Source organism: Littorina saxatilis, linkage group LG16, assembly GCF_037325665.1.
Source record: "Littorina saxatilis isolate snail1 linkage group LG16, US_GU_Lsax_2.0, whole genome shotgun sequence".
NCBI classification, from domain to species: Eukaryota; Metazoa; Mollusca; class Gastropoda; order Littorinimorpha; family Littorinidae; genus Littorina; species Littorina saxatilis.
In genome coordinates, this window is record NC_090260.1 from 17,435,537 (window position 1) to 17,462,201 (window position 26,665).

Sequence of the window (26,665 nt, forward strand, 5' to 3'; positions counted from 1 at the left end):
GAGTTGTCCGACTGACCGGCAGGTCGCAGTGTGAACGTGGGGTTCAGAGACCGGCATGGCCAACGAAAGCAACAGTATGATGCAGGTGATTAGAAAATAAACTATGGGTGCAGTATAGAAAGAAAAAACCCACTATATTTGGTTTATTAGTATGACGTAGAGAATGCAGTTAAGAAAGTGAATATACTGTAAGGACCAAGAAATATTAGAATTTAGATACATGTGTTGGTAAATGATAGAAATATGTATGGGAAAAGTATGTACTGCGTGTAGATACAGTGGCAGTAAATGAGAGGGTTGAAGAAAAGAGGCCAGGACTTGCACTACAGCTGGAAGAATTTTTGAATGTGCTTGATAAAAGTGGTGTAATTAGAAATTGTTGTTGGATATATATCATGTTGTGGTTTGCGTTGCGGTGCATTGAATAAGTATTGCAAGGGTTTTTGTCAGGTTCAGGCGGTTTGCACCGTCAAGGTGGATGGCAGGCTCTCGCCGCTTACATGATATTTTTCCCCCCAAGAAAGGTAGTTACCAGAGTACACTTGGCACATATTTGGACTGTTGATATAATTAGGGATTGTTTTATAAGACATTTTAAAATGAAAGGAGTGCAGGTTAGGTGGAATGATTGATGGTAGCTAGGGTGATGCCTGAGTGGACAAAAAATTTTGTGCCATGACATTTTGGGTTGATTGAGTATGAAATTTTGATTTTGACCAGTCAGACTTGACTTGACTGATTATATTGTGTTATGTTGGCGTGACTTTTTGATGTTATTTTGGTACTTGAAAATTTTTGCAGAAATTTGTTTGGGTGATAGTTTGGTATTAAATTTTTTTGGATTTTTGCTAAATAGTTGTAGTTATGGAGTCTGCTGGACAAGAACCAGACACTGTTGAGTCTTTAAAAGAGGAATTGGCAAAATTGAAGTTAGAAATGTCAGGAAAAAATGTTGTGTACACGAGAAAAGAAAAAACATTGTATAAATTCACAGGCAGAGGGGATGAGAATGTGGTACAGTGGATAGAAGACTGCAAGAGAGTCATTGAACAAAATGTTGTGAAAGATGTGAAAGGTTTTGTGTTGGAACACCTCGGTGGTGTGGCCGCCAAAGAAGTTAAGTTGAGTGTGGGTAAAGCAGAGGGGGTGGACAAGATTTTTCACGTATTGAGGGAACATTTTTCGGGGGTGGGGTCCTCTCACGAAATTCTGGGTCAGTTCTATGGTAGACGGCAACGCGCAGATGAAGATGTCCGTGAGTTTTCGTTCGGACTTAGAGATTTACAAGAGAAAGTGCTCGCACTTAAGGCATCAGTTTTCCCCAACCCGGATGAGGCTATTAGAGATCAGTTTATAGCTGGAGTCAGAGATACGATCCTGAGGAGAGAGTTAAAGAAAACCGTACAAGAAAAGAAGGGCATGACTTTCGTTGATGCGAGGCAAATCGCCTTACAGTGGAGCATGGATGTACCCCCATCCCCAACCCCAGTAGAGGTATTTAGGGTTGACGCAGGGCAGGCACCGGACTCTGTCCACCAGGAGGTCAAGGACCTAAAGGAGACAGTGAAGGAACTAACAGAGACCGTGAAGGCATTGACGCTAGCTCAAAGGGGGGGAGGAAGAGGTTCGAGGCCGGGGTGTTACCGATGTGGGGCAGAGGGACATTTTGCCAGGGAATGTACCTCACTAGACTCAGAGGATGGAGCATCGGGTCGCGGACGTGGCCGAGGGGGTGGACGAAGAGGACAGCATTTTGGGCAGGGGCGCTCGGGAAACCGGTAGAGGCCTGCGCCACACAGAGCCAAGCGCAGGTGAAGTCTAGAGGCTCACCCAGATTGACAGAAAAAAGTCCGGTAATAGACCTCCTGATACACGAAGTGAGAGTTCAGGGCCTTTTAGACACAGGATCTATGGTCACTACAGTGACTGAGGACTATTTTACAGAGCATTTTGGTTCTGTGGTTCAGTTGAAAGAATCCTTTTTGACGCTCAGGGCAGCAAATGGGTTACACATACCTTATGCGGGATATTTTGTAACAGATGTCAAAATAGGTGATCAAGTGGTCAAAAATGTGGGAATTTTCGTGACCAAAGCACAGAACAAACCTCCTCGTCCTCCCATGCTGGTAGGAATGAACATTTTGAGAGAGTGTTTAGACTGGAAGAAGATGTTCACAGACAGTTCAGTGGAAGTTAGCGAGATACAGGCAGAAGTGATGAAAAATAGGGGGAATGCCAAATTCGCTAAAACAGCTGAGGAGAAAACACTACTTCCAGCAAATTCCATCTCAGTTGTCATGGTATCAGCAGGTGTAGGTGACCCTGGAGAGTCTGTGATGATTAGACGTTTAGTTACCCAAGAACATCTTCCCAGGGGCATTTTGGTCATGGACACTGTAGCAAAGAAAGTGAATGGCTTGTTTCCACTACAGGTAACTAATGTGGGACAATCAGATGTATGGCTGAACAAAAATGTCAGGATAGGCTGTGTAGAAAAGATGGACGTTGTAGTTGACTCAGAGTGGGAAACAGAGATTGAGGTTACAGACGTCAGCGAAATCTTTATCTATAGGCAAGAAGTTGACCTGACAGAGAAGGGAGTGAGAAAGGAGAAAAGCACTGTGAAACTTCCTGAAGTAGATTTTTCGAGATTTAGTTCAGAGCAAGTGGTATTGGTGAAGAAGTTTTTGGAAGAACACTCAGATTGTTTTCCAAAAGAGGGAGAGATGGGATTTTCCGACGTTGTCGAACACAGAATTCCCACCACAGATGACATACCAGTGTCACAGCCATACAGAAGAATTCCACCAAACCAGATGATGGAAGTGAACCCAGCAAACACACAACGTGAATACGACGTTGCGAAAATGTGAATTTTTCGTGTCATTAGCAACGTTGCGAACTTTACGTGAAATTTACGTTGAGCCAACCAAAAAACGCAACGTAAAACCAACGTTGTGTCATTGTGAGATTTTGGTGTTCTTTCGACGTTGTAATATAACGTAAATTTTACGTGAATTTCACGTTGCATTTTGGTGTCTTACAAATGTTGCGAAGATTACGTGAAATTTACGTGGATCCAACCAAAAAACACAACGTGAAAGCAACGTTGCGTTACAGTTGTGTTTTTTTTGTTGGTACATAACGTAAATTTCACGTGGATTCCACCTTAAAAAGCAACGTAAAATCGACGTTGTATTATTGTGATTTTCTGGTGTTCGAACAACGTTGGTATACTCACGTGATTTTCACGTGAAATTCACGTGATTTAAAAACAAAAGTTAGTTTGATACAACAAACGTTCCTACAACGTAGTTTCAACGTAAACACACAACGTTGGGGTTTGATTGATCGCCAACGTGCCCTCAACGTGAAATCCACAACGTAAATCCTACGTCAGTCATTACCAATTTTTCACCTGCACGGTTTCGTATAGTTTATCAAAGAAATGTATATATATATAAAGCCTTTGAAAATTACGTAAGGTGAACAGATTTTCAAATACAGGAGATAGATATGTGCGAAACTATCACCGAATAACAAATGACTCAGTCAGACGTTATGAAATTAAGCGCCGATGTACCGCGCAATGTATTTGATTGCTTAATTTGGCGTTCCAAATGCGTCCGGTTACATTTTCTGGCATCATTAATGCATCAACGAGAATTGAAAAGTAATGCTAAAAATATAATTGTGTACGTTTAAAGTTGATCTACTGTGCTCATCAAACCTCTTGTTGTATTTTGTAAATTGGCGAGAGGGGGGCAGAATACATGAACCTAATCTCTGTGATTGTCTATACGTGCGTGTGTGTGTGTGTGTGTGTGTGTGTGTGTGTGTGTGTGTGTGTGTGTGTGTGTGATTACACGTACGTGTTAGTGTGTGTGCGTGTGTGTGTACACGTGTTAGTGTGTGTGTGTGTGTGTGTGTGTGTGTGTGTGTGTGTGTGTGACATCAGTTTGTGTATGTGTGTGTGTGTGTGTCACATCAGTTTGTGTATGTGTGCTTGTGGGTGGCTGTGTGTGTATGTGTGTGTGTGTGTGTGTGTGTGTGTGTGTGTGTGTGTGTGCGTGCGTGCGTGTATGTGTGTGTGTGTGTGTGAGTGTGTTTGTGTCCCTCGGCGCGTGACAATATATCTGCCAATAAGTTGAACTAAAACAGGGTTCAAGTGGGAATTACACCTGAAAAAGCAGGAAGGGAGCAGAATACATGTTATGAACTCTGTTATTTATTGTTTGAAATGTTATAACCTGGGAGAAGTCACCCTCGCACCCCGTCCTTAGTTTCTCTTGACCTACCTTTGAAGTATTCTTGAGGACATGACTAGACTACCCGATTGCGCCCATTGCACGGCATAAGAGAGCGCCGTTCCACCCGGCCGATTCCGCTATAGACGTCACGCGTCCAAGGGAGGTAATTTTCGAGCCAGCTGCATTGACTCAGCCAAGAACGCAAACTTTCTTCGATTAAAGGCATTGTAGCATGTCTAAAATCATGGGACTTGTGTTATCAAGCTTTTAAAATCACCAAGTAACTTTTAAGAATAGTTTCAGTTACATGCGAACTCATTCTGCTGAACGGATTTTGAGAGCCAGTACCCATGCAACAGCCTTTAAATGCACCTCTTTCCTTTTTTCATGTTCTTTTATGGTTTGCCGATTTTGTTAACATTTTTGCATTCATAATGAAGATTTTATGGTGACTGTACAGAAATGTACGTCCTCTAGTTTCTAACCTTCCAAAAATTGGGGCTGGGGGTCGGGGGAGAGAGAGAGAGAGAGAGAAAGAGAGAGAGAGAGAGAGAAAGAGAGAGAGAGACAGAGAGACAGACAGACAGACAGACAGAGAGACAGACAGACAGAGAGACAGACAGAGACAGAGAGAGAGAGAGATAGAGAGAGAGAGACAGAGAGGGAGACAGAGGGGAGAGAGGGAGACAGAGAGAGTCAGAGAGAGACAGAGAGAGACAACGTCGAAACTTTGTCAATCATTTCGGTTTTTTCACCTGCTTTTTTAGTTTCGTAATATTCTATTCAATTAATGTTCGGTCAAACATAGAGGTTCACTAATTGTGTAAGACGAAAAGAGTATAACATAAATGCATATTGTTTCAAGGAATTTGCTGAGTTAAATGGATTTGCGAGTGCGAAACTTTCCCTCCCAAAAAAAGACGCGTTACTAACCGACAGTGTTCTCCGGTGATGGCCACGGTCGACTTTGTGTATCCCAAATTTGGTTTTCAACTTTGATGAACACTTTCAGGACTAAAATATTCATCGTAATCAACTCGAAGGTAAGTTGTTTTCAGTTGTTCCACATGAGACGTTATCACTTATTGTACTCCATGTACACATGCACAGATTACTTGATTGTCGAGACCATGATTGGAATGGAAACGGACCGGCCAAAGATGGCGGGTCTTTCCAATAGTCACAATGTCAGCCCTAACTCAGTTCAAGGGATACACATTCTTTTAGACTCAACTTTTGAGTCAGTATAGCGAAACAATGGGTCACAAGCAGTGGAACACAAAGGAAAAACACGTTTCACATCTCGCAACCTTTAGAAAGCTGTTTAATCAGACTAGCTCAGTGCATGAGACTGAAAGCGGGGGCGGCCATTGTTATCTCAAGTACTTAATTGGGCATTTTACGATCTTGAGGGAGGACGATGTATCCAGATAAGCTGCTTCAAGTTCAAGTGAATCTGCCCAGCGGACAGTGGCATGAGAAGAATTCAGAACTTGACACATTGGCTCATTACATACTTGACTGTCTTTTGTCGACCTGTTCTGTTACTCACTCAAGTAGGCAGCCGAGATACCCTGCCGGTGTCACGATTTCATCTTTCGTCTGTGTACATATTTCCCCCTCGACACATACTCAAGACTGAAATGTTGTTTCCTGGTAAAATTAAGAAGTGAAATTATTTAAGGACGAAAAGTATGTCAGTTTCTTGCATGTGAAGAAAATTGGTGGTAAAATTTAATAGATTTCAACCCCCAAATCGAATTCTTCGAAAACGTGTACTGAATGGTTAATTACGTCCCTTGAGTAAGAAGGAAACATTTTAGGATGAATCAAATTTCTAAGTTAATTAAAACAAATTGGTTGGACAAATTTGGTCCCATGAATGTAAGGTACACAAGGTCGCTCATCAGTACTATCGAATGGTGTTTTTTTGTTCAGTGTAGAGTTTATACTAGATCAACGAGGCCGAGAAGCGAAATATCAACACGGCGAAAGATGAAAACGTCACACCGGGGGAGAGAGCGAGACAAAGAGGAGCTATCGGGTGGAGAATGGTGAGGTGATTCGGGGAGGGGGGTGGATTAAAGATGAACGTATCAAATTGTTATTTGTAAGGAGGAGAGAGTGAGACAAAGAGGAGCTATCGGGTGGAGAATGGGGGAGGGAATTCGGGAGGGGGGATTATAATGTGTGTGTGTGTGTGTGTGTGTGTGCGTGTGTGTGTGTGTGTGTGTGTGTGTGTGTGTGTGTGTGGGCGGCAGGTTGGGACGGCATTTTATCAACGAACGTACGAAATAACAAAACAAAATAAAGAAAGAACAAACAAACAAAAATTAAAACCTGACACATGCAGGTTTGTGTAGTCATTCGTTAGACTGATTTTAACCTGTCTTAGACGACTACCCATAGTCTTTTCACATTCACTGATTCAATCAATCAATCAATATGAGGCTTATATCGCGCGTATTCCGTGGGTACAGTTCTAAGCGCAGGGATTTATTTATTTATTTTTGTATTTTTACTTTGTGCAATTTATATCGCGCACATATTCAAGGCGCAGGGATTTTTATCTATGCCGTGTGAGATGGAATTTGTTTACAAAATACATCACGCATTCACATCGGCCAGCAGATCGCAGCCATTTCGGCGCATATCCTACTTTTCACGGCCTATTATTCCAAGTCACACGGGTATTTTGGTGGACATTTTTATCTATGCCAATACAATTTTGCCAGGAAAGACCCTTTTGTCAATCGTGGGATCTTTAACGTGCACACCCCATTCAAGTAATGACACACTCGGACTGTGTGTGTGTGTGTGTGCGTGTGCGTGTGTGTGTGTGTGTGTGTGTGTGTGTGTGTGTGTGTGCTACCTGGACGGATTTTGATGAACATTGGTTTACATATTCTTGAGAGCATTTGCTTGTGTGGCTGTTCTCCGATATTTGATAGCGTTATTTGATGTCATATTGTCCCGTTTGTAAAAGTTGAGCCCGCACTCTCTCACAGAAGAACACATGAATATAATATGTAGAAATCGCAAACCCGGCCAGAAGGCAGACACGGACAAAATGTAGGATGCTGATACATGTAAAATATATGTTTACAAAAATTGTGAATAATATCTAGCCGAGATGAATCGCAACCTTTGTACCTCTCCCTTTATTTAAGATTTTTTTCCCATTCTTCTTCGTGTTACTTGGACGGTATTCTTTCTTTTTACATTTAGTCACGTTCTGACTAAATGTTTTAAGTTAACGTAGAGGGGGGAATCGAGATGAGGGTCGTGGTGTATGTGCGTGTGTGTGTGTGTGTGTTGAGCGATTCAGACTAAACTACTGGACCGATCTTTATGAAATTTGACATGAGAGTTCCTGGGTATGATATCCCCGAACATTTTTTTCATTTTTTTGATAAATGTCTTTGATGACGTCATATCCGGCTTTTCGTGAAAGTTGAGGCGGCACTGTCACGCTCTCATTTTTCAACCAAATTGGTTGAAATTTTGGTCAAGTAATGTTCGACAAATCCCAGACTTCGGTATTGCATTTCAGCTTGGTGGCTTAAAAATTAGTTAATGACTTTGGTCATTAAAAATATGAAAATTGTAAAAAAAAAAAAGTACAAATTTATAAAACGATCCAAATTTACGTTCATCTTATTCTCCATCATTTGCTGATTCCAAAAACATATAAATATGTTATATTTGGATTAAAAACAAGCTCTGAAAATTAAATATATAAAAATTATTATCAAAATTAAATTATCGAAATCAATTTAAAAACACGTTCATCTTATTCCTTGTCGGTTCCTGATTCCAAAAACATATTGATCATATGTTTGGATTAAAAACACGCTCAGAAAGTTAAAACAAAGAGAGGTACAGAAAAGCGTGCTATCCTTCTCAGCGCAACTACTACCCCGCTCTTCTTGTCAATTTCACTGCCTTTGCCATGAGCGGTGGACTGACGATGCTACGAGTATACGGTCTTGCTGAAAAATTGCATTGCGTTCAGTTTCATTCTGTGAGTTCGACAGCTACTTGACTAAATGTTGTATTTTCGCCTTACGCGACTTGTTCTTTTTTCTTCCAGCCACAACACAGATAGCGTAATAGCGGCTGTTTTATTCATTCTTCTGTCTCGTTCCCTCATATTCGCATGTGATATTATGCCACTCCTTATGAGATTACACCCCCCAAACTTTGTTGCTAGACCTTTGTTGAGGAGAGAAGAGGCGAGGAAAACTGGTATGAAGTACAAGTCAAAAATCGCACCTTGATCTTACCTGACTCATTTACGGCACTTGGCAGTCTTTTGTCGGGCTTTTGTCGATCGCTTGTCCACTTGGATAATAAAATTACGGACATGCTCATTCCCCCCCTCCCCCCTCCTCTAAACTTTGCCAAACTGGGTCCTCTTGAGACATCTCGCGTATGAGAACAAAAGAAAACCGAACGGGCAAATCATATGGACAACACATGTTGGATTTCTTCTTAGGGTACGCTCACCAGTAAAAAAAAAAAATGCAGCCAATGTTTTCTAAAAAAGTTGTGTTTGTGTGTGTGTGCGTTGAGAGGATCGTGGGTAGTGTTTTTCCTCTTTATTTTAAAATGTTCATTACAGACATGTATATAAGACAAAATAAAGAAAAAGAGAAAAATACAGCAAAAAACAAGTCGCGTAAGGCGAAAATACAACCTTTAGTCAAGCTGTCGAACTCACAGAATGTCCATAGAGGGGGAATCGAGAGGAGGGTCGTGGTGTAGGTGTATGTGTGTGTGTGTGTGGTGTGTGTGTGTGTGTGTGTGTGTGTGTGTGTGTGTGTGTGTGTGTGTGCGTGTGTCTGTGTGTGTATGTGTGTGTCTGTGCGTGTGTGTGTGTAGAGCGATTCAGACTAAACTACTGGACCGATCTTTATGAAATTTTACATGAGAGTTCCTGGGAATTATCTCCCCGGACTTGATTTTCATTTTTTCGATTAATACCTTTGATGACGTTATATCCGGCTTTTTGTACAAGTTGAGGCGGCACTGTCACACCCTCATTTTTCAATCAAATTGATTGAAATTTTGGCCACGCAATCTTCGACAAAGGCCGGACTTCGGTATTGCATTTCAGCTCGGTGGCTTAAAAACTAATGAGTGAGTTTGGTCGTTAAAAATCAGAAACTTGTAATTGACATTATTTTTTTTATCAAACGTTCCAAAAACAATTCCATCTTATTCTGCGTCATTATCTGATTCAAAAAACATATAAATATGTTATATTTAGATTAAAAACAAGCTCTGAAAATTAAAAATATAAAAATTATTATCAAAATCAAATTTCCGAAATCGATTTAAAAACAATTTCGTCTTATTCCTTGTCGGTTCCTGATTCAAAAAACATATAGATATGATATGTTTGGATTAAAAACACGCTCACAAAGTTAAAACGAAAAATATAATATATGTATTCTTAAACGGATTTTTGTTTTGATGTACATTTTTCATTCAATTTTCTTTTCATGTTTGCTTGCTCTTCATTTAAACTGAACAATAGCCGCCATGTATATGTATTTTTCTAGAAAACTGTATTATTATTATTTATTATTATTCTCTTTATTTATATAGCGCCTTATCCGAAGTTCAAAGCGCTTTATGCCGTGTGAGATGGAATTTTTTACACAATATATCACGCATTCACATCGACCAGCAAACCTCAAGCCTGTTAGGCGAATGTTCACCTTTCGCGGCCTTTATTCCAAGTCACACGGGTATTTGATGGACATTTTTATCTATGCCTATACAATTTTGCCAGGAAAGACCCTTTTGTCAATCGTGGGATCTTTAACGTGCACACCCCAATATAGTGTACACGAAGGGACCTCGGTTTTTCATCTCATCCGAAAGACTAGCACTTGAACCCACCATCTAGGTTAGGAAAGGGGGGAGAAAATAGCGGCCCGACCCAGGGTCGAACACGCAACCTCTCGATTCCGAGCGCAAGTGCGTTACCACTCGGCCACCCAGTCCTTAACACCACTATAAACATTTTGCTTGTTGTTGTTTACTCTATATGCGTTTTTTATTTGTAAATAATGCACAAACGTTGAATGCAACAGTTTAAACCAAACGAAGAGAGGTACAGAAAAGCGTGCTATGCAGCACAGCGAAACCACTATGTACAGCGCTGAACAGGCTCGTCAGTTTCACTCCGTTTTGCACAAGCGGCGGACTACGGTCTTTGTGAAAAAATGCAGTGCGTTCAGTTTCATTCTGTGAGTTCGACTGAGCTTGACTAAATGTTGTATTTTCGCCTTACGCGACTTGTTGTTGTCCTCAGTTGCATGCAGGCTGCTTCAACCCTGAGTTGTTTTGCCTTTTTACATTTAGTCAAGTTTTGATTAAATGTTTTAACATAGAGGGGGAATCGAGACGAGGGTCGTGGTGTGTGTGTGTGTGTGTGTGTGTGTGTGTGTGTGTGTGTGTGTGTGTGTGTGTGTGTGTGTGTGTGTGTGTGTGTGTGTGTGAGTGAGTGAGTGTGTGTGTCTGTGCGTGTGTGTGTGTAGAGCGATTCAGACTAAACTACTGGACTCCGATCTTTATGAAATTTTACATGAGAGTTCCTGGGAATGATATCCTCGGAAGGTTTTTTTCATTTTTTCAATAAATACCTTTGATGACGTCATATCCGGCTTTTTGTAAAAGTTGAGGCGGCACTGTCACACCCTCATTTTTCAATCAAATTGATTGAAATTTTGGCAAAGCAATCTTCGACAAAGACCGGACTTTGGTATTGCATTTCAGCTTGATGGTTTAACAACTAATTAATGACTTTGGTCATTAAAAATCGGAAACTTGTAATTAAAATTATTTTTTTATCAAACGATCCAAAAACAATTTCATCTTATTTTTCGTCATTTTCTGATTCCAAAAACGTATACATATGTTATATTTGGATTACAAACAAGCTCTAAACATTAAAAATATAAAAATTATGATTAAAATTAATTTTCCGAAATCGATCTAAAAACAATTTCATCTTATTCCCTGTCGATTCCTGATTCCAAAAACATATACATGTAGATATGATATGTTTGGATTAAAAATACGCTCAGAAAGTTAAAACGAAGAGAGGTACAGAAAAGCGTGCTATATGCAACAGAGCGCAACCACTTCCGCGCTAAACAGGGTCGTTAATTTCACCGCCCTTTGTACGAGCGGCGGACTACGGTCATTGGGAAAAAATGCAGTGCGTTCAGTTTCATTTTGTGAGTTCCACAGCTTGACTAAATGTAGTAATTTCGCCTTACGCGACTTGATCTTTTTCCCACACACTTTGAACACGTGCGAGTACCAGCAATAGAAAATTAACAAAACACCTTCCTCCCCCTCTTAGGTGAAATGAAAGCGGACGTTTTCAGCGTGCATTCCCTTGAATTGACTGAATGGTTAATCATGCTTCTGTGATCTTGGGAGTTGTGGTTTTTTTCTGTGACATTCACAAACATACAAATGACAGAGTCCGACTAGAGGCTTACTAAATTTACTGTTGAGTAATAAGTGTGTCATCTTAGGACCATGCCAGTGCATGGGGGATATCTTGGATACAGGGCGGACAGGCTTGCAAGCAATATATAACTGACTGTTGACCGTCGTTGTAATTTCCCACTTTGTAGTTGTCAAGGTATTTTAACATGTGGGCTTTATATTTTATAAGCGTGTACAAGAGCATTGTAATTAGTAATAACGCGCGCTATTTTTAGTTAAAAAAGGGATCAACTTGGAATGTGCACCCGACATTCCAATTTGTTTTCCCCTTTCTAATAATGGGTGAATTTGTTTTATTATAACTGAATTGCTTACAACCGAAATACCTACATGCCGAAATAACTGAAATAAAAAAAATTAAACAAATGGACGAATGGGGAAATGATACGTACATCTTTCTTTCTTTATTTGGTGTTTAACGTCGTTTTCAACGGTACCATTCAAGGTTATATCGCGACGGGAAATGATACATAAATAAGTTCATAAATGAATGAGTTAATACATGCGTTATGGCGAAATTTAGATAACAAATTAGGAACTTTAACATTAATTTCAAATTAACTAACCAAATAACAAGATCAATAGGTAAAGTGTTTTGTATGGGGGATGTAACAAAATGAGGAACTTGAAAACCACCATGTAGGTGTCCGACATTTGCTGGTGTCTTGTTTGCAATGATTTCAATTTGGTTCCAACATTTTGTTGTCGTCGTCGTCGCTCTTGCTGTCTTTGTTGTAGTTGTTGTTATTTGGGGGTTAAACGGGAAAAGGGGCAGAAATATGTTGGACTATTGAACGATCGTTTTCACACTAGGTGTCGGACTTCAAGTACAACGCGGGGTAAAAGTACTTAATGGAAATCCATGAGCTATGAGTTTAATAGATAATCGTTATTTCGAGCAATTTCCATGTCTGAACATCCCACGGATATCCGCGTGCCACCCATCATTTCCTTTTACACGACAAAGTCGTGTCGTAACAATTCCCTTCCACCCTCCCCCTACCCCTCCCTATACACTTGATAGTCCTCAACTTCGACCTACGGCGATAGGGGGATAATTGAGACAGCACTCTAAGTAGCTTTCCAGGTTACTGAAAGACTTTGATTTTGATCACAAGTTTTGGAAACTGTGAGCCCTTTCATCCTCAGGGAGACAGACGGACACCGCTCCTGTGTACAACGTGGGATTTAGAGCGGGTCAAAGTTGAATCAAACTTGCCACATTCATTTCTTGCCTCATGATTAGCATGCATCGTTCACTGCTTATTGTTGTTGTTGTTTAGAAATCAGTGCGCGCGCGCGCAAGTTTGTATGAATGTGTTCGTGCGTGAGTGTGTGAGTGTGAGTGTGTGTGGTGTCGGTGTGTGTGTGTGTGTGCTAGTGTGTTTGTTTGAGTTCGTGCATGTGTGTGTGTTTGTGTGTGTGTGTGTGTGTGTGTGTGTGTGTGTGTGTGTCATAGTGTCAGTTATTCTTTCTTTTGTCCCAAATCCTTGCTTTCCAGAAACCTGTGATGTCACTCAAAGAAAATTTCTTCCAAAACTTGGTTGTCCAACTTTTGTCCGAGAGATGAGGTCGGAACGGTGGTATGAGAAGAATTCAGAACTTTACACCTTGATGTCATCTGACTGATTGGCTAATTACACACTTGACTGTCTTTTGTCGACCTGGATCATAAAATTGCCGACCATGTTGATTTACCCACCCCCTTATGAACGTGAGTCTACTTGAGACATCAGCGTAGCCAACACACACCAAACCCAAAGTCGGACCATAACAAGTTTTCATTATTTTATGCCTGTCACCCCACCCTTTTACCCCCCCCCCCCCTCCGCCCCCACCGCTTACCCCTTCTCAGTTCACAGTTAATTGTCTGCAGCCTCAACCCCCCGTGGGTAATAAATCACTCGATCGACTATCGTCGCCTGCTTCTGATGACCGCTCTAAATAATTTGTCAGATAGCAGTGTGCAAAAGACACCGTTGAGTGTACATGTATTACCTTTCCTATATGCTTAGGACACGTGCCTTTTCAAGTCATTGTCAATTACAAAATGTAGGTCTTACAACACAGCCACTGATTTTCAGGTGACGGTATCAATGCCGGGTCCCTGCTCTGCGAAAAAAAAAGTGTTTGCATTAATCGGAAGAAACATACTGCATAAGCGTAATTTATGCAGAGGTATGATGTTCTTAAGTTGTGAGATTTTTTAATGATCAGTGCTTACTAAATTCATTGATTAGATTGATTTTATATAATGAAGTTAGAATTCTGCTGCTCTGATTAGTGAAATATTCAAAAATGCTATCATGCTATTTTGGCACCGTCATGGCTTTGTAGACTTATAATATATCTGCGTAATTAATTTCAGCTCTTAGAAATCAAAAGTATAAAAAATTGTATTGTGTCTCCTCTTGTCGTTAAATAATCACAACAACTGTAAAACAAATTTGCTTTGATAAAGCTCCCGTTTTTCTCTCAGAATTTTGCTCATTTTTGTTTTGTTTACATGCCCCAGACACAAAAACTACAAAACGATTCATAAAAGTTCCGTTCCATGCATTCTGTCTCCTCTCCATCTAAGATCCACCTTCCCCCCCCCCCCCAAAAGACCCTCCCCCCAAAGTTTTCCGCTAGCCTCTTCGACTTTTCCCAACGAAGCGTACAGGAGCGGGGCAATCAGGAGCCTTTGCAATTTTATGACCCGTCTGAAAGAAGTGATTGACTGGACACTGTCAAGTGCTCTTAAAGAAGCGATCAGATACGTGAGAATCACAGTGTGACATTTGACAAGAGGTTGACGGAAGTCTGGCAACCAGATGTTAGAGGGAAAAAATAACTCACTGAAAAAGTGAGATCGCACGTGTCGGACAGATGAAGGTTAGAAAACAAGTCGCGTAAGGCGAAAATACAACATTTAGTCAAGCTCAGTCGAACTCACAGAATGAAACTGAACGCAATGCATTTTTTCACAATGACCGTAGTCCGCCGCTTGTGCAAAACGGAGTGAAACTGACGAGCCTGTTCAGCGCTGTAGTGGTTTCGCTGTGCTGCATAGCACGCTTTTCTGTACCTCTCTTCGTTTTAACTTTCTGAGCGTGTTTTTAATCCAAACATATCATATCTATATGTTTTTGGAATCAGGAAACAAAGTTTGATTGTAATGATTGCTTCCATTTTCTGTGCACCTTCCACCTCTACAACATGCATACACTTGATAGTCTTCAACTTCGACCTACGGCGATCGGTGGATAATTGAGACAGTACTAGCTCCGAGGAGCTTTCCAGGTTACCGAAAGACTTTGATTTTGATAACAATGTTGAAAAGACTGTGAGCCCTTTTATCCTCAAGGAGACTGAGAGACGGACACCGGCCCCTATAATGGGCTTTAATTGGAGCGTGTCAAAGTTCATTGCATCCTGATCAGCATATGAAACGTTTATCGCTTATTGTAGTTGTGTATAACTCATAGTAGTGGGAATAAGGTGACGCGCTAGTGTGAGTTTGTGTGTGAGTGTGTGTACTATATTAGCAGTAACGGATGTTATTTGTGTTTGGACAATTACAATCATTTAATTCTTGTACACAGATTAAAGACAGTTTCCCTTCCAGGTCAAATGTCTTAATGATGCAAATACAAATAAAATACCCCCAAACTGTTCTAAAACGATCAATTTTCGTTTGAAATACTTCATTTCTTATGGAAGGAATACACACTGGCACACAGTCTTTTGTTGTCTTGGCTTGCGGCCTAAATCTGACACAACAAGGCTCGAAGAAGGGACATAATGCTTCATTTCATATATTAAAAAAAAATACATGTAGTGTCAACACTCAGTTGGCAGTAGGCCAGAGACATAGTAGGCAGTGGAAAGTTACTAAAAAGTTACCTAAGTTGAAAAGATGTGTATTTCTACTCCAGACATTATGGAGGCTCTGGTGTCACTAATATCAATGTGCTGTCTTTGCTTTGTTTAGCGACCAGCATCAAAGAGGCGCATAGAGGACTGCCTGGGAGAAGAGGACCACCAGGACAAAAAATGAAATCGATTGAATATGCTGTGCTGTTGCCCTGCAAAGCTGCGTGCATTTTTAGTTTCTCCGCAACATAATATGCATGTTTTTGTTATGAAATAAAATTGTTGATCGTATCTTGAGTTTATGGTGTTACATGTAATAGTCCTTATGATCTGTGACTGAGTGTGAAAGTTGGTATGTGTGCGTGTATACATTTACCAAAACCTACATTCACTCTCAACGTTGCATTCACGTCGAAATCAAACCAAACCACAACCACAACCAAAAATTCACGTTGTGTCGACGTGTAATTCACGTCAATTTTATCAGGAAAAATGCACCAAACACAACTTTTACGTTGTGTCAACGTAGAATTCACGTAATTTTTGATCTAAATTTTGACCTAAAATTTACGTTCCATTCACGTGGACATTACGTAAAAATGCAACGCAATTTCAACCAAACCACAACCACAACCAAAAATTCACGTTGTGACAACGTAAAATTTACGTAATGTTTTTACGAACAATCCACTTCCACCAATAATTCACGTTGCATTCACGTTGGTGTCACGTAAAATGCAACGTTGTTTTCCAACGTTATTCCCACGTGATTTCGTCCATACAAATCTACGTAAAAAAACGTTGAAACGCAACGTAAACCCAACGTAACCCAACGTGAATATAACGTGAATACAACGTAAAATTGTTTGCTGGGGGCTCATTTACATGAACTTTTAGACCAGGGAGTGATCAAACCTAGTCATAGTCCATACGGTTCTCCCATTGTATTGGTAAGAAAGAAGGATGGCTCGTTGAGAATGTGCGTTGATTACAGGCGTCTCAATGCCAAGACAATAAAAGATTCTTTTCCCCTGCCACGCATTGAGGAAACTCTGGATTCTTTGAAAGGCTCACAGTTCTTTTCCACATTAGACTTGGCGTCGGGGTACAACCAGATCGCAGTGCATGAAGATGACAAACACAAAACGGCGTTCATTACGCCATTTGGGCTGTTTCAATACGAGCGCCTTGGGTTTGGATAGGAACCTTTCAAAGATTTATGCAGAGGTTGTTTTCCGAGAGATTGTTCGAGATTCTCGTCATCTACCTTGATGACCTACTTGTTTTCAGTCGGACGTTTGAGGAGCATCTCCAGCATTTGGGTTGGGTTCTCAGTACAGTACAGAAGTATGGTCTCAAGCTCAAACCCTCCAAGTGTCACCTTTTTTGGGAAGAAGTACCGTATTTGGATCATATCTTATCACCACAGGGGGTAGCTACAGATCCGGAGAAAATTGCAGCGGTGAGAGATTGGCCGACGCCGACCACGGTCAAACAGCTGCAGTCTTTTCTTGGTCTGGCAGGCTATTACAGAAGATACATTAAACATGTTGCACACATCGCAGCTCCTCTGTATGATGCAATGCAGGATAGCAAAGACAAGGGAGATAAGAAGTCAAAGAAGACCACAGCTAGAAAGTTGGTTTGGACGGGGGAATGTCAGGTAGCGTTTGAGACTTTGAAAGGGAGGTTGACCTCTGCACCGATTCTGACATTCGCAGATTTCAAGCAGCCATTCATTCTTCATGTAGACGCTAGCAATGAAGGGCTAGTGGCAGTGTTGTCACAAGAGGAGGAAGGGAAGTGAAAGTGGTGGCATACGCCAGTCGGCGACTGAAACCGACAGAGAGAAACATGCAGAACTACTCTAGCAGGAAGCTTGCATTATTGGCCTTGAAATGGGCAGTGACTGAAAAATTCAAAGAATACTTGCTAGGTTCAAAGTTTGTAGTGTGGACGGACAATAACCCATTGACACATTTGCAGAACGCAAAGCTGGGGGCAGTCGAACAGAGGTGGGTAGCAGATTTAGCACCTTTTGACTTTGAACTCAAATTCAGACGAGGGAAAGACAATGGCAACGCAGATGCACTCTCAAGAATGGGTTGGATGGAAGTCCAACAAGTAGTAGAAGAAATGACCACCACAACTACTATCCCAGTAGAAGTCAGAGAGATGATAGCTGATGAGGTGTTTCACTGCCCGTCTACAGTCAGGACATAGACAATACTGGAACTGGACCCGCACAAAGCACAGAGCTGCGTAACATGCAGCAGCAGGATGTAGACATTGCAAGAGCGATGAGGTATGTTGCGAAACAGCAAAAGCCGACCCGAGAAGAAAGGCAAGCAGAGAGCCTAGGGACTGTGAAATTGTTGAAACAATGGAAGCGGTTGGTGATAAAGGAAGGGGTACTTTATCACATAGTGAAAACGCCAGGGCAACAGCAAAGTTTTCAGTTGGTCATTCCAAAGAACAGAAGCAGGATGATCTTGGAACAGTTGCATGACCACATGGGGCATCAGGGGGTGGAAAGAACCACACAGCTAGCAAGGGAGCATTATTTTTGGTTAGGAATGACGGCAGATGTTTTTGATTATTGCAAGCTCTGTAGTCGTTGCCTGACGGCCAAAGCCCAAATCCCTGAATTTGGGGCCCAGTTAACACCCATGATAGCTTTATACGCGCCCTTTGGAGATTGTTGCGATAGATTTCACTGTCCTAGAGCCAGCATCTGATGGTAGAGAGAACGTTTTGGTCATTACTGACATGTTCACAAAGTTTACTGTAGCCGTTCCCACCAGAAACCAAACCGCAGAAACGACTGCGAACGTTCTAGTCCGTGAATGGTTTCATAAGCTAGGCATCCCACAGAGGATTCATAGTGACCAAGGAAGAAACTTTGAGTCGCAGGTGATAGCAGAGTTGTGGAGGACGTACGGGATAGAGAAATCTCAGACAACACCCTACAGACCACAGGGCAATGGTCAAACCGAACGTTTCAACAGAACGTTGCACGATCTGCTGAGAACACTACCGGAGAGTAAGAAAAGAAGGTGGCCAGAGCATTTGTCGCAGGTGGTTTTCGCTTACAATGCTACACCCCACGCTACCACGGGGCTATCTCCCTACTTTCTCATGTTTGGGCGAAAACCGCGCCTACCCGTAGACTCAATAGCAGAGCCACTGATATCTTGTCCAGATTGGGTGTTGCAACACCGTCATAGCTTGGACCTAGCGTACAAACATGTCAGGAGAAGGATACAAGAAGAAGCCGACAAGAGAAAAGCTCGGTTTGATAGGCAGGTCAAAGTAGACCCTGTTCAGAAAGGAGAGAGGGTACTGCTTAGAAACCGACCTCCAGGTAGAAACAAAATCCAGGACAAATGGAGGGAGGAAGAGTTTGTTGTGGAAAACGTGAGAGACAATGTGTACACGGGGGTCAGTAAGAAAACTGGAAGAGCGAAGAGAGTTCACAGAAATGAACTGAAAAGGGTACCAGAAAAGTACAGTCAGGAACCGGTAGACAGTGACGAAGAACCGTCAGAATCGGAACCAGAAATAGGTGCCAGAGACTTTTCAGATTCATCAGATGAGTTTGACACATGGGTAGGCATGTTACCTCAGCCAGTTAATCCTCAAGAAATGGCCGCTGCGACAGCACCCCAACTGCCAGCGCAGGAAGTGAGACGTTCAAGTAGGGCCACAGCAGGCCGACACAGCAACCCGCACAATTTACCTAGGTCAGTGAGGCAGATTGAGGTTGGTGATCAGGAGAGGGTTGTACATGGACAGGGTGATAGAGACAGAAACCAGCAGTTTGTGTTAGATTTGATGGACAAATTCAGCAGTTTCGCTCGGGATCTCAAACAGGTGTGAAGATAAGCGCTCTGTGAGAGATCAGTCATTTGTGTGCACCTCAAGCAAGCTTTGTTGCAAGAGAAGTACATTTATGTAGAGTGTGTTATGAATAGAACAGACTTATGCGGGGGACATACTTAGTTTTGGTGGAAATGGTGCTCCATACCTTTTGTGTTATTTTTGCAAAGGTGACAGTAAACGGCTGTCACGGTGTGTTATTGGTAGTGCTTTGATATGAAAATGCACAATTGTTTTAAGAATGTTTTAGAAAATTGAAGGTTGACGCAAAAAATGTTTTGCTATGTTCATGTGCAAAATGAGAAGATGGGAGGATGGTTTTTCATCAGCATGGCACGGTGGCATTGTTTCTGTTTTGGTACAGATGAAGGGGTTATCCTTAGAAAAGAATGAGTTCTTTTTGGGAAATAGAGATACATTTGTAATCATTAATTGGTAGCTTTCGCTATTGTAGTGGATATTGCAAATGGAAGGTCATTGTGCCGTGGTGGAGAGTGTCATCGTTTCTTGCATTCAGGTGGAGAATTTGGAATTCTGTTATGAATGAGAAAAGATTGTGCAATCCAAGATGTGTAGTCAATTCTGCTTTATTGGAAATTGTATACTTGCCATGTTGATTGAATTGCTGTTTTTCTGTTTTGCATCTCAAGTTGGATATAACATGTAAATTTGTGATGGGTAATGTTTAGTGTACGCTGACAGACTGAAAATTGCAAATGTTAGTTATTGGAGTTTGCGTTTGATGGACTAAACTAGTTTTTAGAATAGCAACGTTTTATTTGTGTGTGGTCTTTTCATATACTGTTCAAAAAAAGAAACGCATAGTTGCTACTTGCCAAATTTGTTTTATTTTTCGAAAAAATTAACAGAAAATCCAATATTTAGATTATTTGTTTGAAATTTGGTATGGACACAGTTGAATGCACACACAGTTCATTTGCATCTTCAAATCAATCAGTCAATCAATACGATTGGGTGCCGAGGCTGTCAAGTCAGTAGGGGGTGTGACTGCCTTGAGCAGCAACAACTGCCCGGCACCTTCTGGGCATGGACTGGATCAGATGCCGGATATCTTGCTGTGGGATGGTGTCCCACTCCTCCTGAAGTGCCTGCAATAGATCGCGGTGATTTGCCGGCGCTTCTTCTCGCCTGCGCACACGTCTGTCCAATTCATCCCAGAGGTGTTCTATCGGGTTCATGTCTGGCGACATGGATGGCCAGGGAAGCACCTGGACATGGTGGTCGGTGAGGAACTGGGTGGTGAGTCGTGCTGTGTGCGGGCGAGCGTTGTCCTGCTGGAATATGGCATCCTGGTCAGCCAGAAGAGGAAGGGCGTGTGGGCGCAGAATTTCCTCCACGTATCGCTGGGCAGTTATGCGCCCTTGGACGTGCACCAGGGTGCTCCTTCCAGCGGTATTGATCGCCCCCCACACCATGACGCCTCCACCACCATGAACGGGTGCCTCATCCACACAGTTGGGCGCGTAACGTTCGTTTACTCTCCGGTAGACCCTCCTCCGACCATCATGTCGCTGGAGCAGGAAGTAGGACTCGTCGCTGAACCACACGTGTCTCCAGTGATTCCGGACGGTCCAGCGAAGGTGCTGGTTGCCCCACTGCACTCGGTTCTGGCGATGGTGGCGGGTGAGGACAGCTCCTCTGTGAGGTCTGCGAGCTCTCAAACCAGCTTCATGCAGGCGGTTCCGCAAGGTCTGGTCCGATAATCGGTGTGGCCCGGGGAGAGCCTGGACAGAAGATGAGGCCGACAGGAAACGATTCCGGAGGTGGCGGAGCCGTATGAAGCGGTCGTGAGCAGCAGTTGTCGCCCTTGGTCTTCCCGCTCGTGGCAAGTCAGCAACGGAGCCAGTGGCTTGAAACCTGACCCACAGTCTACTGATGGTGCTCTGGGACACGTGGAAGTGCCTGGCGATTGCACTTTGACTTTGGCCTGCTTGTAAACGACCCAATGCAATTTGGCGGTCTTCTCTGCTCAATCGGGCCATCTTTCGTCGCTGAATTGTCGTCTGATTTCTTTGTGGCGAACAATCCGCTTTTATGGGTTTTGGAAGACATGGTGAGAGCTCAATATTCCCCGAGTTTCACGAGATTACACTGAAGCATGACGAGTGGTCATGCCAAATGAGCAATTTTGACATTGTAGCCACTGATAACGCATGCGTCACGTGCAGAGCTCACTTGTGGCAATGGACGAAAGGTCGACGACCAGATAAACATTTTCTGCAGTTTGGTGGATATCCTTGTAGCCATATAACTAAATTAACCAAATATTACAAGCTATGCGTTTCTTTTTTTGAACAGTATATGATGAAAGCACACCTTCTCAGCCGCGCTGTGCAGGTCAGAATTCGGTTCGCGGCCTAGCTGACCCGCCAGTTGTTCCTGCCAGTGCGCCCGCACTGACTGGTTACCAGGGCAATGGAAATTCAAAATGGCGGCAAGCAGAATCTCACTATCTCTGGCGAGTGCTGTTTCTAGGAGATTTACAACACATTCCCTTCATTCTAATGCCCCACTATCTTGCACCAGTCTGTCAGCCAGGCAATTAGCTTGCTGTGTGTCCAGCCAGGGATGTTTATCCCCACTGTAATTGATAGTAGGCAGCTTCAAGTGAAACTGGCCCCTTGGCACTAAGCAGAAAATGGACCCCAGATGTTAAAACAAATGCCCCGATATCTCAGTTCCCTCTAATCTTGTAGCTGTGCTTGAACTTAGACCTGTTGGCAGAGTTGCTATGCTGCTGGTTGCAATAAACAGTTCTAGGGAAGCAAGACTTGCCTGGGGAAAAAAAAGGGGGGGGGGGGCAAGGGTTTGGTCAGTACTTTGGGAGGAGCTAGTGTCTACTCCCACTCACTGTGCTCTCTGGTCTGTGGAAAGCAAGCCCAACTGGAATGAATATATGTGCCTTATCTAAAGGAAAGTGAATGTGTTGGTATCTGTGCTGTTTTATTTTGTTGTTTTTGTGTGGACTGTGCTCATTTTGATGCCGTCAAAATGAATTGTGAAAGTTGTATACAATACAATGGAGTGCAGGTGTATTGGATTAGCAGTTATTCATTTTACTTTCTGGTGCAAAGGTAAGGCTTGCTTCATTCATTCTGTTTGCTGTACTGTGTTTAGCATGCTTATTGCATCTAAAACAAAACATGTCTGTAGTAAAAGTGTATATGACGCTATTTTTCAATGATGACAAACTTCTGTGCTAACACTTTCAAAACACACCAAAGCACCTCAATCATTTAGTACTGATAAATACTTCTTACCAAATTCAAATGGGATTACAATTGCATTGAGTGGTATCTGCAGAAATCGATCTGGTCATGTGTCAAATTTCAAGAACAAAATGCAACAAACGGCTCAGCTATCATTAAATAAAGTTGTAAGTAAGAGTATTACAGCTACGGTCAGACAGGCCAGTTTGTTGCTGGCACTGACCCTCAGCTGACTGGCTGGCTCGCTGTGTGCAGCTGGCTGGGCTATTTATAGATGGCTGCTCTAGATAACCGAATTCTCAGTGCTGGGAAGGTGTGAAGGGGAAGTAACTTTTCTGGGTACTTGTATAATGTTGTAATGGAAGAGATTTGAGAGGAAGAAAAGAACATTATGACTAATGAAAACACGGTGTTTGTTCAAAAAATCTCTATGATAAATAAGTGCAGAGATGATTGGTTCCTTCATTTGAAATGTTTAGAATGAATTTTATGGAAGCAATGATAATTAAATTGACACAACCTGGAATTGTCAGCTGATTATTTTTTGGAGAGCATTGATATAAGTTGATTTAAACGTTTTGCATGAGAGAATTGATTTGCATGACAAGTGATTTTGGAATTGTACAGAGTGACCATAGTCGTTTCAATTTTGACAGTTGTAATGTATTTTTTTTGTGTTTTTCTTTTTTTGTGAGGTTCTGTTATTTTTGTCGGTGCTAATTTATTTTTTGACTTTTTGGAGGAGGGCGTCGATAAATTATAGAGCTAGTAAGTGTTTGTTTTTTGCAGACAGTGTATACTATTATTGTATGATTGGATTGTAGTAACCGAAATTTAACGTTTGTAAAATTTTTACGTATTTGTGCTTTGTGTAAAGGGAGATAACATTTCCAATTAGACTTGTAGTAAAGGACAGTGTTCAGTCAAGGCTGAAATTGTCAGTGGTTGCTGCAGAATAGTCAATTGTAGGAAAGGACATATTTTTAAGATCAATTTTATTCCGGATTTTTTGGGTTTTTTTTCTTTCTGGAAATTGGTTGTGCTTGTCTGATTTGTCAATGGTGAAGCAACATGGTGTGATCAAAGGGAGATAACCCGTTAGTGTTTTGTTGTGCATTGTGTTGTTTTGGGCTGAACTTGTTTCAGTTTTTGTATGTTTTTGTGTTTTTTTCAAGATTTGCTGCTGCAATGAAATCAATGCGTAGTCAAGGCTACATTGTTTTGTGATTGCAGTTTAATTTTGATGGTATGTTTTTGTGTTTTTTTCAAGATTTGCTGCTGCAATGAAATCAATGCGTAGTCAAGGCTACATTGTTTTGTGATTGCAGTTTAATTTTGATGGTATGTTTTTGTGTATTTTTTTGTTTGTTTCTCCAAGATTTGATGCTGCAATGAAATCAATGCGTAGTCAAGGCTACATTGTTTTGTGATTGCAGTTTAATTTTGATGGTATGTTTTTGTGTTTTTTCAAGATTTGCTGCTGCAATGAAATCAGTGCGTAGTCAAGGCTACATTGTTTTGTGATTGCAGTTTAATTTTGATGGTATGTTTTTGTGTTTGTTTCAAGATTTGCTGCTGCAATGAAATCAATGCGTAGTCAAGGCTACATTGTTTTGTGATTGCAGTTTAGTTTTGATGAGATGTTTTTGTTTGTTTTTTCCAAGATTTGATGCTGCAATGAAATCAGTGCGTAGTCAAGGCTACATTGTTTTGTGATTGCAGTTTAATTTTGATGGTATGTTCAAGACACTCTTAGGTGTGCTCGGGTGTTTTTGTATGCAGGTAAAAGAAAAAATTGCTGCCATAGGACAAATTCCGGACATGTACATTATTTCCTGAAATTTGTTTTATTATATTTTTGTGTGGTGTATGTTCGTTGTTTTTGGGTGGTTGTAACGAAAAGGGTGAATGTATTTGGCCACGACACATTTTAGAGAGTAACTTTTTAGCCTAAACGAAAGGCTTAAATGAAATTGACTGGGGATCTTTTTCGCAACTTGGGTTTCAGTGTGATGGTTTTCAGTGTGTAGATATGTTGTCATTTGGCACCCTATGTTCTGGCAAGCGTTGTGCACAGTTTATATTTTTTTGGATATAGTGTGGCTTCCCATTGATGTACCGTACGATTTTCTTTGTGGTTTTGCCATACGTTTTTGTCTTTGAGAATTCTTTTGGTGGTAAAGAATTGTTTGTGCAACATTTTTTCTTTGCCTTGTAACATTTTGCCGTTGATTATACTTGGTCAACGTCGGGACGCCGTTGCATGTCCCGGGGGGTGTATGTGAGACGATGACTGTCCATGACATTGTTGCGCGCTGTTTGGGTTGTTTTGCGCATTGCACTAATAAGATGCGTGTGCCTGTATGATCACGTGAGACCGCGAGACTTGTGAAAGATCTCGGCAGTCGAGCGGAGACCTTTGCGAAGTAAAGAACAAGAAATGACTTCGCTTGCTCGACTCACTTTTATTGCGTTTGACTGAGAAGCGTTCACCCAACAAACAACCACCAGAACAAACAGAACAACAACACCACATAAAGATGAAGTGATTACTGCCGTAGCAGACAGCGTAGAAAGAAGGGCATTTATCCTGACAGATGACTATGGCGTGCACACCCTTGCAGGTCAAATCAAAGACAAACACACCCGTTTGAACAGTCTTTACTCCAGTGTGCACAGGCTTGTGTCACACACAAAACCAGTTGGGAAAGATGACCTTCCTGGCATCCAAGTAGCTATTTCTGAATACATGGAGTTCTACAGAGGTAACGTGTGCCTTGACAACGTTAATGTCATCCCAAAGCAGCACATACTTGAAGCACATTGTGTAGAGTTTATGGACAGGTGGGGGATGGGGCTTGGTTTGATGGGTGAACAGGGCGGCGAAAAAATACATTCTGACGTCAACAACCTGAAAAGAAGAGTGTGGGGCATGAAAAACAAGGGACAGCAACTTTGCCAGTTAATGAAAGAGCAACAAATTAAGACCTCACCGATGCTGCTTGACACCCCGCCAAAAACAAAATCCTAAACAAGAATGATAAAAAGTCATTGAGGCCTTTAGCATATTGACACAATAACAGCTCTAAAACATTGTTTTTTGTTGTTTGTTTTTCTTCTAAAATTGTACATATTGTTTTTTTTTTCTTCTTCTAACAATGTACATTGTGTTTTTGTTTTGTTTTTCTCCCTAAAAATGTACATAGTGTGTGAGTGTGTGTGTGTGTGTGTGTGTGTGTGTGTGTGTGTGTGTGTGTGTGTGTGTGTGTGTGTGTTCATATGCGTGTGAGGGAATGTGATCCCGCGTAAAGAGTGTGTTTTACACTCACATTTCGAACCGTTTAGTTTGAAGTTACACCCACTCTATTCCATTACAATGCACGTCATCTTTTCTTTTCTTAAGCATCTCAGAGAAATAACAACCCCAACTGTTGTGCTGTGTTGTTTTGCCGCTTTCGTTTTGTCTGTTCTGTTTTGTTTGCGATAATGAAACAAACGTTAAATTTTCCGTCGGATCGACAAGTTTTGTTTCCTGTGGTATATACAAGTTTGTGAGAACAATAGTGAAAACAAGAGTCGACTGTGTTAAACAACTGGTGTGCTGTTCTGGGATATGGATGGGTACCGATATGGATAGCTGCATCGACGACTGAAGAACTACGCCAGGTTGGCTTTTTGTTTTATTCACATGCAGCTAACAATTTGCATGAACATGTATTGCCGTGAGATCTTTTTTCTTTATATTATGTTACTGACATTATTTACATTATTTTGAATTATATAATTATATAAACGCAAAACAAATTTTACATGCGCACCACGAAATGCATGCCTATAATAATTGTATGAAAATACGAAAATGCATATACTCTGCTGTTTTTATACATTTTGTAAAGTGTTGTATATATATACATA

General features: G+C 41.5%; 1 long non-coding RNA gene across 1 annotated transcript in view; it reads left to right on the forward strand.

Annotated features, from left to right (window-relative positions):
- Positions 1 to 4,901: 4,901 nt before the first annotated feature.
- The window catches only part of LOC138950564 (uncharacterized), a 478,836-nt gene continuing 457,072 nt past the window's right edge, over positions 4,902 to 26,665 (forward strand). Inside the window, exons 1-2 of the long non-coding RNA XR_011450724.1 lie at positions 4,902 to 5,293; positions 15,760 to 16,516. This is a non-coding gene — a long non-coding RNA (uncharacterized lncRNA). The remainder of the gene's footprint in view (positions 5,294 to 15,759; positions 16,517 to 26,665) is intronic.